Source organism: Alosa sapidissima, chromosome 15 (genome assembly GCF_018492685.1).
Source record: "Alosa sapidissima isolate fAloSap1 chromosome 15, fAloSap1.pri, whole genome shotgun sequence".
In the NCBI taxonomy this organism is placed as follows: domain Eukaryota; kingdom Metazoa; phylum Chordata; class Actinopteri; order Clupeiformes; family Clupeidae; genus Alosa; species Alosa sapidissima.
In genome coordinates, this window is record NC_055971.1 from 8619896 (window position 1) to 8633841 (window position 13946).

Consider the following 13946-nt stretch of genomic DNA (forward strand, 5'->3'; position numbering starts at 1 on the left):
TCACCTCAATTAAAATAGTTACAGCTGTGATTGAGACCTAACATTTGATGTCCTCCATTTCTTGTTTTCATTCTCATTGGGCCCTATTTTGATGATCTAAAACACATGGCCTGAAGCGTATGGTTTAAGCGTAGTGAGGGTTTGTCCTGTCCACTTTTGCTAGTTTGACGGCCGAATAAGTTCTTGCATCCACAAGTATGGGTGTGTTTTGGGCGCAACATCAATTGAACAAACCCAACAAATGAACCCAATAATATTCGAATGACTGAATAAAAATCCCAAGGACATTTATCCAAGCACACCAGCACAGTTTTGCATTGTGTTGTTAGGGACTCATTGCTAAGGTCTAGCCATTTGTTAGACTTTTGACTCTCAAAAAAGCTGTGTAGAATTGTGCATTTGACTAGACCAGGTTTTTCTTGGTCAGTGTCCATTTTTAATTCATTAAGTCCATTGGCTTCAACTGTATTTAATTCATGGATCCAAAAAGCCTGTCTTCTTAAAAGTTGTTTAATTAAATTGTCCCGTCTTGGATGGGGTTGCACTCATGGTCCATGGTTTTTCTCTTTGTAATGTCTAGTGATGATATAATCCATATTGATGTTTCTAATTGCTGCTTTATGTTCTGCAATTCTCAGTTTAAGTTCCGTTTTGTTTTGTGTTGTTCATTTCTTACAAAGAATTCCTAATATTACACCAGTGTGCGCCGGTGATGGTCTTTATTTTTGAAGACAAATAAAAAAAAAATTCATTTTGCGGTATCAGTAAAAACACAATGACACAAAAGTGGGTGAAATTGACTATTGGGCATGAGAAATGTAATTTCAGGAGGTCTTTACTGCAGCAGCCATAATTATTGCAGTAAGGACATGTTGCAGTAATGATACATGGTAGGAACAGATGATGAAACCCATTGAAGTTAAGCATAAACATGTTCCACATTATCAATGACAATGCAATTTTGTATAGGCCTACCTGTATAGGCCTATATGTAGTACAGGGGTTGGTGGAACAGGGGTTGTTGATATAGAGTTTATTTTTTCTAGGGGATCACTAGAGCACATCCTCAGCTGCTGCTCTAAGGCCTTGGGAGATGGGCGTTATCGTTGGCGCCATGACCAGGTCCTAAAGGCAGTAGCAGACACCATCTGCACTGGCATGAACATCAGCAAGCAGCATCATCCAACCAAGTCTGTATTGCCTTTGTCCGAGCAGGCGAGAAGCCTCAGCCCCCCAGAAAGACCCAAGGGGGCCTGCTCGCAACAGCAAGAGACTGGCACCTCCTGGTTGATCTAGGGAGACAGTTGAGATTCCCGGACACTATTGCAGTCACATCACTCCGACCAGACATGGTCTTGATGTCCGCGGCAAGCAAGCAGGTGGTGCTACTGGAACTAACTGTCCCCTCGGAAGATTATTATTATTATTATTATAACCTTTATTTAACCAGGTTAGTCTCATTGAGATATAAAATCTCTTTTTCAAGAGAGACCTGGCCAAGATAGCAGAACAAATAGTTACACATCACAATCACAAAACAAACACAAAAGAGGCAAGACAACTCAAGTGCATTCCAGATTAAATAAAAGTACCATTAATTAAAACATTTGCACTGGATTGACTCATGTTCTATGGCTTTAACAACACCTTTAAAATCATTTAAGGAAATTAGACACTGTAGTTTGAGTGTTTTCTGTAGTTCATTCCAAGCAGAAGGTGCAGCAAACATGAAAGCCTTCTTGAACAACTCTGTCCGGGCTTGAGGTACATTCAATAAAATGGTGTTCTGAGACCTTAAGGCATAAGTATTCTGTGTAAAAGAAAGAAATTCAGATATGTAACATGGAAGCCTGCCTATAATGCCCTTATATATGAAGATATAGAGGTGAGTAAGTCGGCGATTTGACAGAGAGGGCAAATTCACTGTGGAGTAAAGTTTACAGTGATGAGTTAGGGGTCTGCAATTTGAAATGAACCTTAAAGCTCCATGATACACAGCATCCAACATCTGAAGACACTTTGATGGGGCATTCATGTACAACAGATCACCATAATCAATAATGGGAAGAAATGTGGCATCGACTAGCCTTTTTCTGGCAGTAAAAGTAAAACAAGATTTGTTCCTAAAGAAAAAACCTAGCTTGAATTTCAACTTTTTCACTGAGTTCTGTATATGAAGCTTAAAAGAAAGGTGGTCATCAATTAAAAATCCTAAGTATTTATAAGATGAAACTATAAGATGGAGGAAGCCCAGGAAAGGAAGAGGGCCAAGTACGCTAACCTGGAGTGTTGGGTGGAAGAATGGGTGGAAGGCCCGCTGTGAGCCTGTTGAAGTGGGCTGCAGGAGCTTCGCAGGCCAGTCTTTACACCGGGTCCTGGCACTCTTAGGGATTTGCGGTCTGCACAGGCAAAGAGCCATCAAGAACATCCTGGAAGCTGCTGAAAAGGCTTCACGGTGGCTCTGGTTAAGGAGGGGGGACACGTGGCGTAGTGCGCTACCTGGACACAAGTCGGGGCCTGATCACCCCCGGCTGGGTCGCCCGGGTGAGGGTGTCTGATGTAAGACCCGAAACACCCTATGGGCCCTATCATGACAGTCAAAAGCGCATCGTCACTCGTCAAAATCTTATTAAAATTTAGTAGGATGTCCAGTCCACATTGGAAGGGTTTTCGTTATCAAACGTCGAGCGCATGGCGCAACAAGGTGTTCCTAGGTTTTTTAATCAGTCATGGGTGTGTTTGGGGCATATAACATCATTTAAACCAATGAGAATGACATCTGCCTTTCCCTTTACCGACGCAAAGCGCGATGTCAAATAAATGCATCGGTATTTTGACATTCAACAGCGCATTTGAAGGAGGCTGCTTGCGAGACCGTATGGAATAGTCATTCCACTAAACCATGCTTTACTAAAACCTTGCATAGCATTCACGCATTTGCACTCTATTATTTGAACTCATTGGCAAAGTGAAACTAACTTCACCATGGTGTCAGTCAACGACAAGACAGTTAAATGCAGTTACTTTCACTATTGACTGACAATGGGTTACCATCGAAAACATAGGCTGGAAAAAGCAACACTTACCCTAATATTGCTCAAAATGACTGAATAAAAAACATTTATCCTGCAGAGGAGTTGCTTATATCTCATGACAGTGCGTCACGTTTTACGCCTTGCGCCAGGGTGCAAAATACCCCGGGAGCATCACTGACGATGTGTCCAGGTTGCACCACAAGGTGTATTCAAGTACTTTTACATTTAGGTGAATCAAAAGTGACCGTAGTTGCAGACATTTGACAAATAGCCTGTGGTCATCAGATATCAATTATGTCTGTGCTGTTGGATCGCAAATGGAAAGGGACTTTTGTTTTGAGAAAGAAAAAAGAGACTTTTATTTTGAAGAGGGAAGTGACTTTACAGTTCTCATCATAGACATAATATACATAGACGCCGCATTGGCTGCTGGAAACAAGAAATGCGGCCGCCATCTTGGACCGGTCATACTCCTCGTTGGTTGCAGCAGAAGACACAAGATGACAGCACTGTGCAGCATGTTCCTTCTCAAATCGGCGGACCATACTCGATGGATTTACTTTTCACAAGTAAGATTTAACATAACCATACTATTGGTTGTATTTTGTGAATAGAATATTACCAGAGAGCTGAGAAGGAGCAATCTTTGATATTACTGTATGAAAATCGTAGCCATCTAGCTAGGCTATGTTTACTCGGTGTTCACCCGGCTATGAACTGAGACTTGATAAGTCATATTCCATAACACTGACTTAGATTACAACTGACACAAGAAGGCTATTGTAGAAATAAGTCATACTAGATTTGACCGGCGAATTTTACACAAGTGGCACAGACTAGCTTATTGGGCAATCGCTAGCTGCTACTTGTAGCCTAAGTGTGTTGGTGGTAGCCTCACTATTTCCTGAATAAAGTAACTTTTCAATAGCTCAACTTCTTTATTTATCAAGTAGCTTAGCCAGACAAGCTACACTTTTCTTGTCATGTGAAATTAGCACAATTTAAAGTAGCTTCCTATGTAGTGAACTAGCCTACTGCTGTTTGTGTTAGGCTACTAATACATTTGACTGGGTGGTAGTTTTGTGTAGTGTTTTATTCATGGCAGAGTAACTGATAGTTTAGCTCACTAAAATTTCGAAGTAGCTTGCCCAACACTGTATTATTCACATGTCATTTACCCTAACAAGAATAAGATGCCTCTCAAATTCCTTTTCATTCATTTATTTATTATTTTGTATCTCTCCAGAACAACTGCCTTGTTCAAGAAGACTGAATGAACTGAACGGTCTCCTCACACCCCTGGAACTGAGGAAGGTACAGCTCTTCATTGCAGTACTGCAGGGCATCTGCTACACTGTGACTGAATGTTTGATTTATGAGCTCCACCTTCATCACCTGCATTCACCACTCTGTGTCCCATTTTCCCATCATCTGGTTGACTCAGTCCTCTTTTATGGAGTTTACCCAGTTTACTATGCCATCTTATTTGCCCACCTGCTGTCTGAAGCACTTTTGTTCTCAGCCAAAGTGTACCCAAGCAATTTTAGCAAGGTGGGAACATACAAAATGACATGCACCAGTTGTCGAAATCATAGAACCAACTGCATGACGGTAACTCTGTCTCACTGAGCCTGTGAAGACACTCCCTGATTCTTTACTGATTGCAATGAACGGGTTGATCTTAGCAGTTTCTAAAATGTTTCTTAATTTTTATTTAATCTCTTCATTGGGGCTGGAACCTTTCTGTGAACTGTAAATAACAGATGCTGTTGATGAACCCATTGACACTGTACAAGTGACAAGTCACCTTTTTGTCTTGAATTGATGAACTGTTACACTTACTATGCCAAACCAATGTCTGATTTTTAAGGATCAGAAACAAACCTACAAACTTGCACTTTACAATATTTATGGAACTTGTCTAACAAATGCTGTTGATATTGAACCCAGTTACTCCATTTCCTTTATGCCACACCAATGTCTGTTCATCACTTTATTTTTGATGGCACTGAACTGAAAATGTTAATGGATTTTTTTCTGTAAATTTAACTCATTAAAACTTGTATCAAACCAGTTTTTGTCTATGCTGTCAAACGTGGATTAGTTATGTTCCCAGTTTTTATATTGGATGTCATCACTTTATAATATATCATATATCAGAATATTCTATTACTGTTAAGCCCACTATGAATATACACACAACCATGTTTCCTGTATCATACAGCTTTTCTACTGGGAGGTTTACAACTTATTCTGAGTCAATTTACCCAAGTTTGTCACTAAACCACATAGGCCTAATTGGAATACCCCTCAGATGTCTGAATGGCACTGATCTCACTTAAATGTTTATGGAACCTTTCTGTGGACTGTGAATAATGCTGTTGATGGAACTTTTCTGTCAACTGTGAACTATATTTAACTCATTAAACTTGTATCAAACTAGTTTTGTCTATGCTGTCAAACATGGATTATGTTCCCAGTTTTGATGTCGGACGTCAGGTCACTTTATCATATATCAGAATATTCTATTACTGTTAAACCCACTATGAATATTAAAATACGCTAAATCATGTGTCCTGTATCATAGCTACATATATGACCTTTGCAGCAAAAAAAACCGCGTGAGAATCTGTTCGGTATTCAGTGAGATATGATTAATTAAGTGCGCTGACAGCTCATCTCACCGGCCAAACAGATTACACTGAGTGGAGTGGATGACCGGTCCAAGATGGCGGCTCCAAATCTCGTCAGCGCTAGTAAGGAGTAGCGGTCGATGCGGCGTCTATGTATATTATGTCTATGGTTCTCATGCCAGAAAGCAGGAAGTGCAGAGTTATCTTCAAGCACATGTAGTAAGAAGCTGTGAAGTTGAGCTGAGAAGCACATGTTGAACTGTTAAAGATAGTGAAGTGGGGAAAGACTTTACTTGCTGGACATTTCCAGGGATGCTACTGGTAGGATGATGGTTTGATGTTAATATTTTTCAGTTGTTTAATGTTAAATGCAAATTTTGTTGGTAAGAGTGTTGTGTTTACGTAATACATACAGTTCTAGTTCTGTTATTCAGGATGCCTGTTTTATGACACTGAAAGGCCACCGTAGAGGTGCGTGTTTGGGTTTCGTTTTCAGAGAAATAAACGAGTGAGTTTATGCATTGAGAAGTTGAGACTAGTCGTTATTTTAGAAACATAACATTGGCGACAAGGATGGCTGATGCACCTGCTTTCTCTCTGCCTCCTCCGGACTATTTTCTTCCCCTCCCTGGCGAACCTGTCGTTCCTTGGAATCAGTGGAGAACGTCTTTTGAACTGTATCTTTTAGCCATTGGATTGGATAATGCCACTAGCGCGAGGAAGCGTGCTATCCTACTGCACTTGCTGGGAGCGGAGGGGAACAGGATTTTCAACACACTCGATGGTACTCTGGACACTTACAATTCTGTTCTTACGGCTTTGACTGGACATTTTGTAAAGTCACAGAACATCCTTTTTCGGCGGCTGGAGTTAAGACAAAGATGTCAGCGCCCTGGTGAGTCTGCTAGGCAGTTTGTAGCCGATTTAAAAGCCTTAGCACAGCGCTGTAATTTCGGCGCCATGAGGGATGAACTTATTCGAGACCAGCTCATTGAAAAAACGTCTAATCCCAGAGTCCAGGAGGAGTTGCTACTCAAAGATGCAACACTGTCACTTGATGATGCACTAACACTCGCCATAGTGGAGGCGGCAACTCAATGTGCTGCTAAAATAGCAGAAAACAAGTCTCATACTGCCATTATTGAACAGCCAGTGCAACAGCTATCAAGCTCAGACAACCTGGCTGACCCTGCTGCTATACAGGTCGCGCGCCCCCAGCACACATGCCAGCAGAGACGCTGTGGGAATTGTGGCTCCACTCGTCATGCCACAAGGGCTCAGGACTGCCCTGCTAGGGGCCAGACATGCAGACGCTGTCAGAAACCTAACCACTTTGCTAAATGGTGCCGGTCTGCTCCGGCTGACTACCCTGAACAGTCACATGACCCGGTGGTGCCAGTGCGCACCATAGGCCCCCACCCAGGGACCTTCTCCAGGTGCCCTGTATACCTGGATGGCTGCTGTGTCCCTCTTCTCCTCGACACTGGGGCCAAGGTGTCACTGCTGAATGTTGACACCTGTAACCTACTCTTCCCAAACAGACAGCTGCAGCCCCCATCCACTACTCTCTGTGGCTACGGCCGCAGCAAAATTGACGTTGTCGGCCTACTTTACCTCCCAGTTCGTTACACCTCTACAACTGTGGACCGCTTCCCATTCCACATTACACGCCGCGGTGAGAACATCATGGGCCTTGACCTCTTTCTCAGCCTTGGTTTTACTCTACAGGACAACAACGGAACACGACTACAAGTGGGTTCCCCTTGGCAACAAAGCCGACCTGAACTGTTCAATGGCCTTGGGTGCCTCACCTCATTCACACACAAGCCACTCCTGGACAACAGCGTCCCTCCCGTGGTCCAGCCCCTTCGACGTGTTCCCCTGGCTCTGCGGGACGGCGTTACACAGGAGCTTCAACGCCTCCAGGCTGATGGCATCATAGAACCCATTGATGCCTCTCCGTGGGTGTCCAACCTCGCCATCGCCAGGAAGAAGTCAGGGGGACTGAGAGTCTGCGTCGACCTTCGCCAGGTCAACAAGGCAGTGATACCTGACAAGTACCCTCTCCCGACGACAGAAGAACTTACAACCCACTTCTACGGCTCCCGGGTTTTTTCTAAGTTGGACTTATGTCAGGGCTACCTACAAATACCTCTGCACCCAGAGAGTCGGAACCTGACGGCTTTTATCACCCATACTGGCCTGTACCGCTATACGAGGATGCCTTTTGGACTCAGTTCAGCGCCTAGCTGTTTCCAGAAGATCATGTCCACAATCCTCGCCAGCTGCCCCGGCACCGTGGCCTATTTGGACGATATTGTGGTACACGGGCCAGATGTTGACACGCACAACGCCCGCCTGGAACAGGTTTTTGACTCCCTCAGCCGCCACCATGTCACCTTGAACACTGAGAAGTGTACGTTCTCCGTAGCAGCCATTGATTTTGTCGGGTTCCACGTGTCGGCAGATGGTATCTCTCCCCTCCAGTCGAACGTGGCAGTCATCAGCGCAGTCCCCACCCCCACAACAGCCTCACAACTGGCTTCGTTCTTGGGGATGACAGCCTACTACATGCGTTTCCTACCTCAGTACTCCTCCGTCACGGCCCCGCTGAGGATGCTGCTCAGGCAGGATGCTCCCTGGACCTGGACTTCTGAATGCCAGGCAGGTTTCGACGAACTGAAGCGTCTCCTCACCACGTCTCCGATTCTGGCACACTTCCAGCTGGACTGCCCCACATTCGTGACCTGTGATGCGTCTGCTGTGGCTCTGGGCGCCGTTCTGTCACAGCTCCATGACGGCGTGGAGAGGCCCGTAGCCTTCGCCTCCCGGGCGCTCAGCCCCACTGAGCAGAAATACTCAGTGGGTGAGAGGGAGGCCCTTGCCTGCATTTGGGCATGCGAGAGGTGGCATTTGTACCTTTATGGACGGTCTTTTACCCTACGGACGGACCACCAGGCCCTGACAGCCCTGATGTCCACTTCAGGTGGAGGACACAGGCCCCTTCGCCTCCACAGATGGTCAGACCGCCTGCAGCAGTATGACTTTCAGTTACGATTCACGCCTGGCAAGACTAATGTTGTAGCAGATTTTCTATCCCGCCCTGCTGCCACCCAGTGCTCTGCTGTCTCTCCAGAGGATGAGGAGGAGGTAGTACACCTGGTCCACTCACCATTGAAGGACACAGTCTCCCTGCGTGACCTGGAGTCCGCCTCAGCAGCCGAGCCCGTCTTCAGCATGCTTCGTGACTACATCAGACATGGTTGGCCTGCCCGCGTCCCACCAGAACTGGAGCCATACTATCGAGTGAAGCATGAACTGTCATGCTGGGGTGAGGCATGCATCGCTCGTGGCCTCTGTGCTGTCATCCCAGTGGCCCTCAGAGGGTGTGTCTTGCAAATGGCACATCAGGGACACCTCGGCATCGTCAAAGCCAAACAAAGGTGCCGTGACGTTGTGTGGTGGCCTGCCATGGACCGTGACCTGGAGGGACTTATCCGCTCCTGTGCAGCGTGCCTCACCAGTGGGAAGACTGGGCCACCCGCTTCAACTCCACTACAGCCAGTAGACTGGCCATCTACACCATGGGACCACTTGCAGCTTGATATCTGTGGTGAGCTGTACAATGTGCCACACCATCAGAGGTTCCTCGTGGTGGTCTACGACCTGCATTCCAAGTGGCCTGAGGTGGCTCCCATGGGTACGGTTACCTCTGCTGCTGTGGTCAACTTCCTCGACCAGCTGTTTTCCCGCTGGGGCTTGCCTCGTGCAATCACCATGGACAATGGTCCTCAGTTCCTTGGAGTTCACCACCTTCCTCGCCAACAAGGGTGTTACCCATATCCGAACCTCCGTCTATCACCCCCAAGCCAACGGGGGGGTGGAACGATTCAACCAATCCCTGAAAAATGGATTGCGTGCTCACATGTCTGAGGGATACTCCCTGATGGCCGCACTGTCACAGACCCTTCTCCACTACAGAGCAACTGCCCACTCTACAACGGGGTCTCCCCTGCCGCACTCATGCTGAAAAGGGAGCTTGTGCTTCCCCTGTCAAGACTCCGTCCTCCAATGGCCGCGGGCCCACGACCATGCCCAGCAGCAGTCAAGTCTCACGTCAAGAGACAACAGAGTTCCATGAAGCGGAGGTTTGATGAGAAGCACAAGGCTAAGTGGCCTGCTATCGGAGTGTCAGACTGGGTCAGAGCCCGTCGGCCCCACAGAGCTAACAAGCTGTCATCATTTTGGTCGGCTCCGTATCAGGTCAGTCGGCAGCTCGGCCCAGCTTCATTTCAGCTGACTGATGGTTCCCGTTGGCACGCCAGCTGCCTGCGCAGAGTGCCCTCCCCTCATCACCGCCCTCACCTGGCAGGGGTGGAGCAGAACAACCCAGCAACTGGGCCGGTGGAGCAGAGCAACCCAGCAACTGGGCCAGACCCTCATGTGCCGGATCCCATTGCGGCACCTCTCGCCCAAGCTGTTCCGGCTGCTAAGTGCCCCGCTCCGGCTTCAGCCCCGCTGCCGGCCCCCCTTGTTCCTGAGGCCCGCCCTGTCAGGGATCGTACGCGCCCTGGGCACTTCGAAGACATTGTTGCTACCTTCCACGTCTGAACATTCGGAGGGGGGTGGGAATGTTGTGTTTACGTAATACATACAGTTCTAGTTCTGTTATTCAGGATGCCTGTTTTATGTCGCACATTCTGACACTGAAAGGCCACCGTAGAGGTGCGTGTTTGGGTTTCGTTTTCAGAGAAATAAACGAGTGAGTTTATGCATTGAGAAGTTGAGACTAGTCGTTATTTTAGCAACATAACAAAGAGTGCTAAAGTTAATGTAGCTGATTTCTAACTGCCTTGTGCTCATGTTAGCTCATGTAATAGCATGATAGTAGTAGCATGGGAGTAAAAACACGGTAGTGACTGTGCTTTTGTAGTAGCATAGTTAAATGAATGTAAGGTTAAGGAGAACTTTATATTTGTTTGTATATTTGAAGGTAGGCAGTTTTTAGTAATTGCTGTATTTTGTGTTTTGTTTTCTCTTTTCTTGTAAAGGTTTTCAACCTGACGTAATCTGACATAGCCTGATGTAAACTGATTTAATCTTACTTAAACTTCTGATTATTTGCACAACTGCAAATTGTAACCAAATCTAACTAATAACAAATCATAATTGAACATGAGAAGCTAACTAAATAAAATAAAGAAGAAAGATTAAAGAAGAAAACGTGTGAGTTGATTCCAACTGATGTAACCCTGTTGATGGCCAAGGCCTTTTTCAAGTTTGGGCAGAAGTGAACTAGAAAATCCCCTGAGAACTTGACAGTTGAAAACCACCGGCACAGTTGAGAAGCAACGCTGCAGTATAGCTGAAGACTGAAGTTGTGCCACCTGAAACCCACCACAGTGCTGCTTGATAACCAAGGAACTGCATCAAGGCTAGAAGATTAACGGCTTCAGTGAGTCCAGAGAGTGGATGCAGTGAAGAGTTGCTGAACAACAAAGTTATTCAAGAGGCACTAGGAATCCAATCAGTTCATCTGATTCAATAATTCAAGAGCTGAAGAGAAAGAAATTAAGATGGCAGTCGAAGCTCTTGGCAAAACACTGGAGCAGCTACAGAAAGACAGAACAGTTGCAAAGATTTCCTTCACTAAGCAAGCTAACTATCTCTGTCGAAAAGCAGGTGATTTAACTGAGTTAGAACTCAGACAAGAATTTATGAAGCTCTCTGCCAATTCAAGGAAACTCATTGAGGCCAATGATGATTACATGACTGGGTTAGAAGCAGAGCTTGTAAGCAATAAAGATGGTGAAGATGCTGAGCTTAGTATGGAGCAGGATGCAAGCCTAAAGGACTATGCCAGTGAATGTGAGCAAAAATTCAATGATGTGAAGCAGATTGTTCAAACAAGCCTCTGGAGCAGATATGGATCCGAAATGCTAAAGGCTGCTTTTGAAGAAGCAGAAAAAGCCAGTAGGCATGCGTATGGAATACCTGTGGAAAGCAGTAACAGTGAAGGATTTGAAGTCCACCATACTGTACTGGTAAAGTTGATCAAAGAAACATCTAGCGCATTCGCAGCCTGGGAGTCATGGATACCTAGTGCAGAGGAAAGTGACTTTCGTAAGCGAAGCAAGGACCTGAGAGTGGCTTACAATGAGCTTGACATGAGGAAAGCTGAGATTGCCAGAGCACGAAGGATTGCTGTAGAGAAGCAAGGTGCAGACATGAATCAGGAACCAACTGGACGGAGAATACCAGTAGTGAAAATTAAGCCAACCAAACTGCCCACGTTTAGTGGCTGTAAAAGAGACTTCCACCGCTGGAGGTCAGACTGGGAAAGCCTTCAGAAGCAGGGAGAGCCAACCGGTTCGCCAGAGGTCAAAAAGATTCAGCTTCTTGATAGTGTAGAAGAAAAGATTGTGAAAGATCTTAGCCTGTCAACCTACAGCACAGCAGATGATGTTTTCAGAGTGCTAGCCAATAGGTATGGTAATAAATATGCCATCGCTCTAGAAATCGTTGAAGAGCTTGAGAAGATTCCGCCTGTTAAAGGAAATCAACCTAGAAAAGTAGTAGACCTTATCCAGACCATAGAGAAAGCACTTGCTGATCTCATAGATCAAGGAAGTACCGGCGCCATCAAAAATCCACTGGTGGTAAAGTCTTTAGAGAGCAAGCTTCCAGAGTTTGTGAAGAAGGATTGGCTGATGTTCATGGTGGATCCTAGCAACGGTGTCACTCAAGACAACCACTTTGACATGCTCCTAGCCTTTCTGAAGAAGCAGGAGGAGATCTTTGAGAGGCTAGATCACCTACGAATCACAGACAAGCCAGAGAAGACAGACAAAGCAGAAAGGAAGTTCAACAAGAAATATGCCTCGACTAAAGCCACAAAGAAAGAGGATTCTGAGGATGGGTGCATTATCTGTGAAGGACAGGATTTTCTTCTGCAAGAAGTTCAAGGCTCTGAAGCTATCAGAAAAGGAAGCTGCTGTGAAAAGGACTGGTGCATGCAGGGAGTGCTTGGGATGCCATAAGTCTGATGATGGCTGCAGAGACACCTATCTGTGCAGAAAGGCAGACTGCAAAAAGAGAGGCTCCTCAAATCACCACTTCTTTTTCTGTCCAAGAGGAAACAACAAGAGACGTGAACTTGAGAGACCTCAGACAGAGGACAGAGACAAAAAGAGCTTAACTGAGGAACAGAAGAAATTCTTGTGTGAACTTACCCCCAAGTTAGCTGATAGATGCAGGAAGGCCTTCACCAATAACTCGTTGAAGGTTAGCTGTCCTGCCAAGTGCCAGGTGAGCCTCCTCAAAGAAAGTGGATTGAGAGAACTCCCTGTCATTATGATGTTGATGGAAGTGACCGCCAATGCAGGTCAGAAAATCGGAGCCCTTGTGGATCTGGCTTCGGACACCAATTATATAACTCATAAAGCAGCCAACAGGTTGAATCTTAGAACTGAGAAGATCACACTTGTTGTGCATGGAGTTGGTGGAATGGCTACCAAAGTAGCCACAAGAAGATACCTCCTCAGAGTTCGAATCAAAACCTCCAAGGGAACTGAGAGGGCTCATGAACTAATCTGTTATGGGCTGAAGGAGATTGCCAAAGTTCACCAGGTTGTTAGGCCTGAAGAGCTGAGGAGATTCTTCCCAGAAGTTGAACTTGAGGAGCTAAGAAGACCTGAGGAGATTGAGTTGCTCATAAGTCACAGAGAAGGGAGACTTGCCCCACAAAGGGTGAAAGTTGTGGGAGATCTTGTCTTGTGGGAGAGTCCTCTTGGAAAGACGGTGGGCGGAGCACACTCTGATCTGTTTGAGCAAGTGAACATGGCGGCACATGAGTCAAAGACGCACTTTGCTCGTTCTATGAGAACAGCTGCCATCAAATATGAGGAGATCCCTGCTGAGGTCCCCTTCATGGCAAAGACACTTCACATTCAAGACACCATCATTGAAGCTAGGCATACAGCCGCAACTCACCGTGACTTCCTTGAATGGTGGAAATGGGACAGTATCGGTGCAGCCTGTGAGCCGAAATGTGGTGGATGTCGTTGTGGGAATTGTCAGCCTGGAGGAAAGGAGATGACCTTAGCAGAGGAGAGGGAACTTGAAATAATAAAATATGGCCTTACGTACATCATATAGGATGAACACAGCAAGTCTCCACACTGGGATGCAAGGTATCCTTGGATAATGGACCCTGCTTGCCTTCCCAATAACCTAAGTGGAGTTGAGGCCACCTTCTTAAGAACTGAGAGAAGGCTCA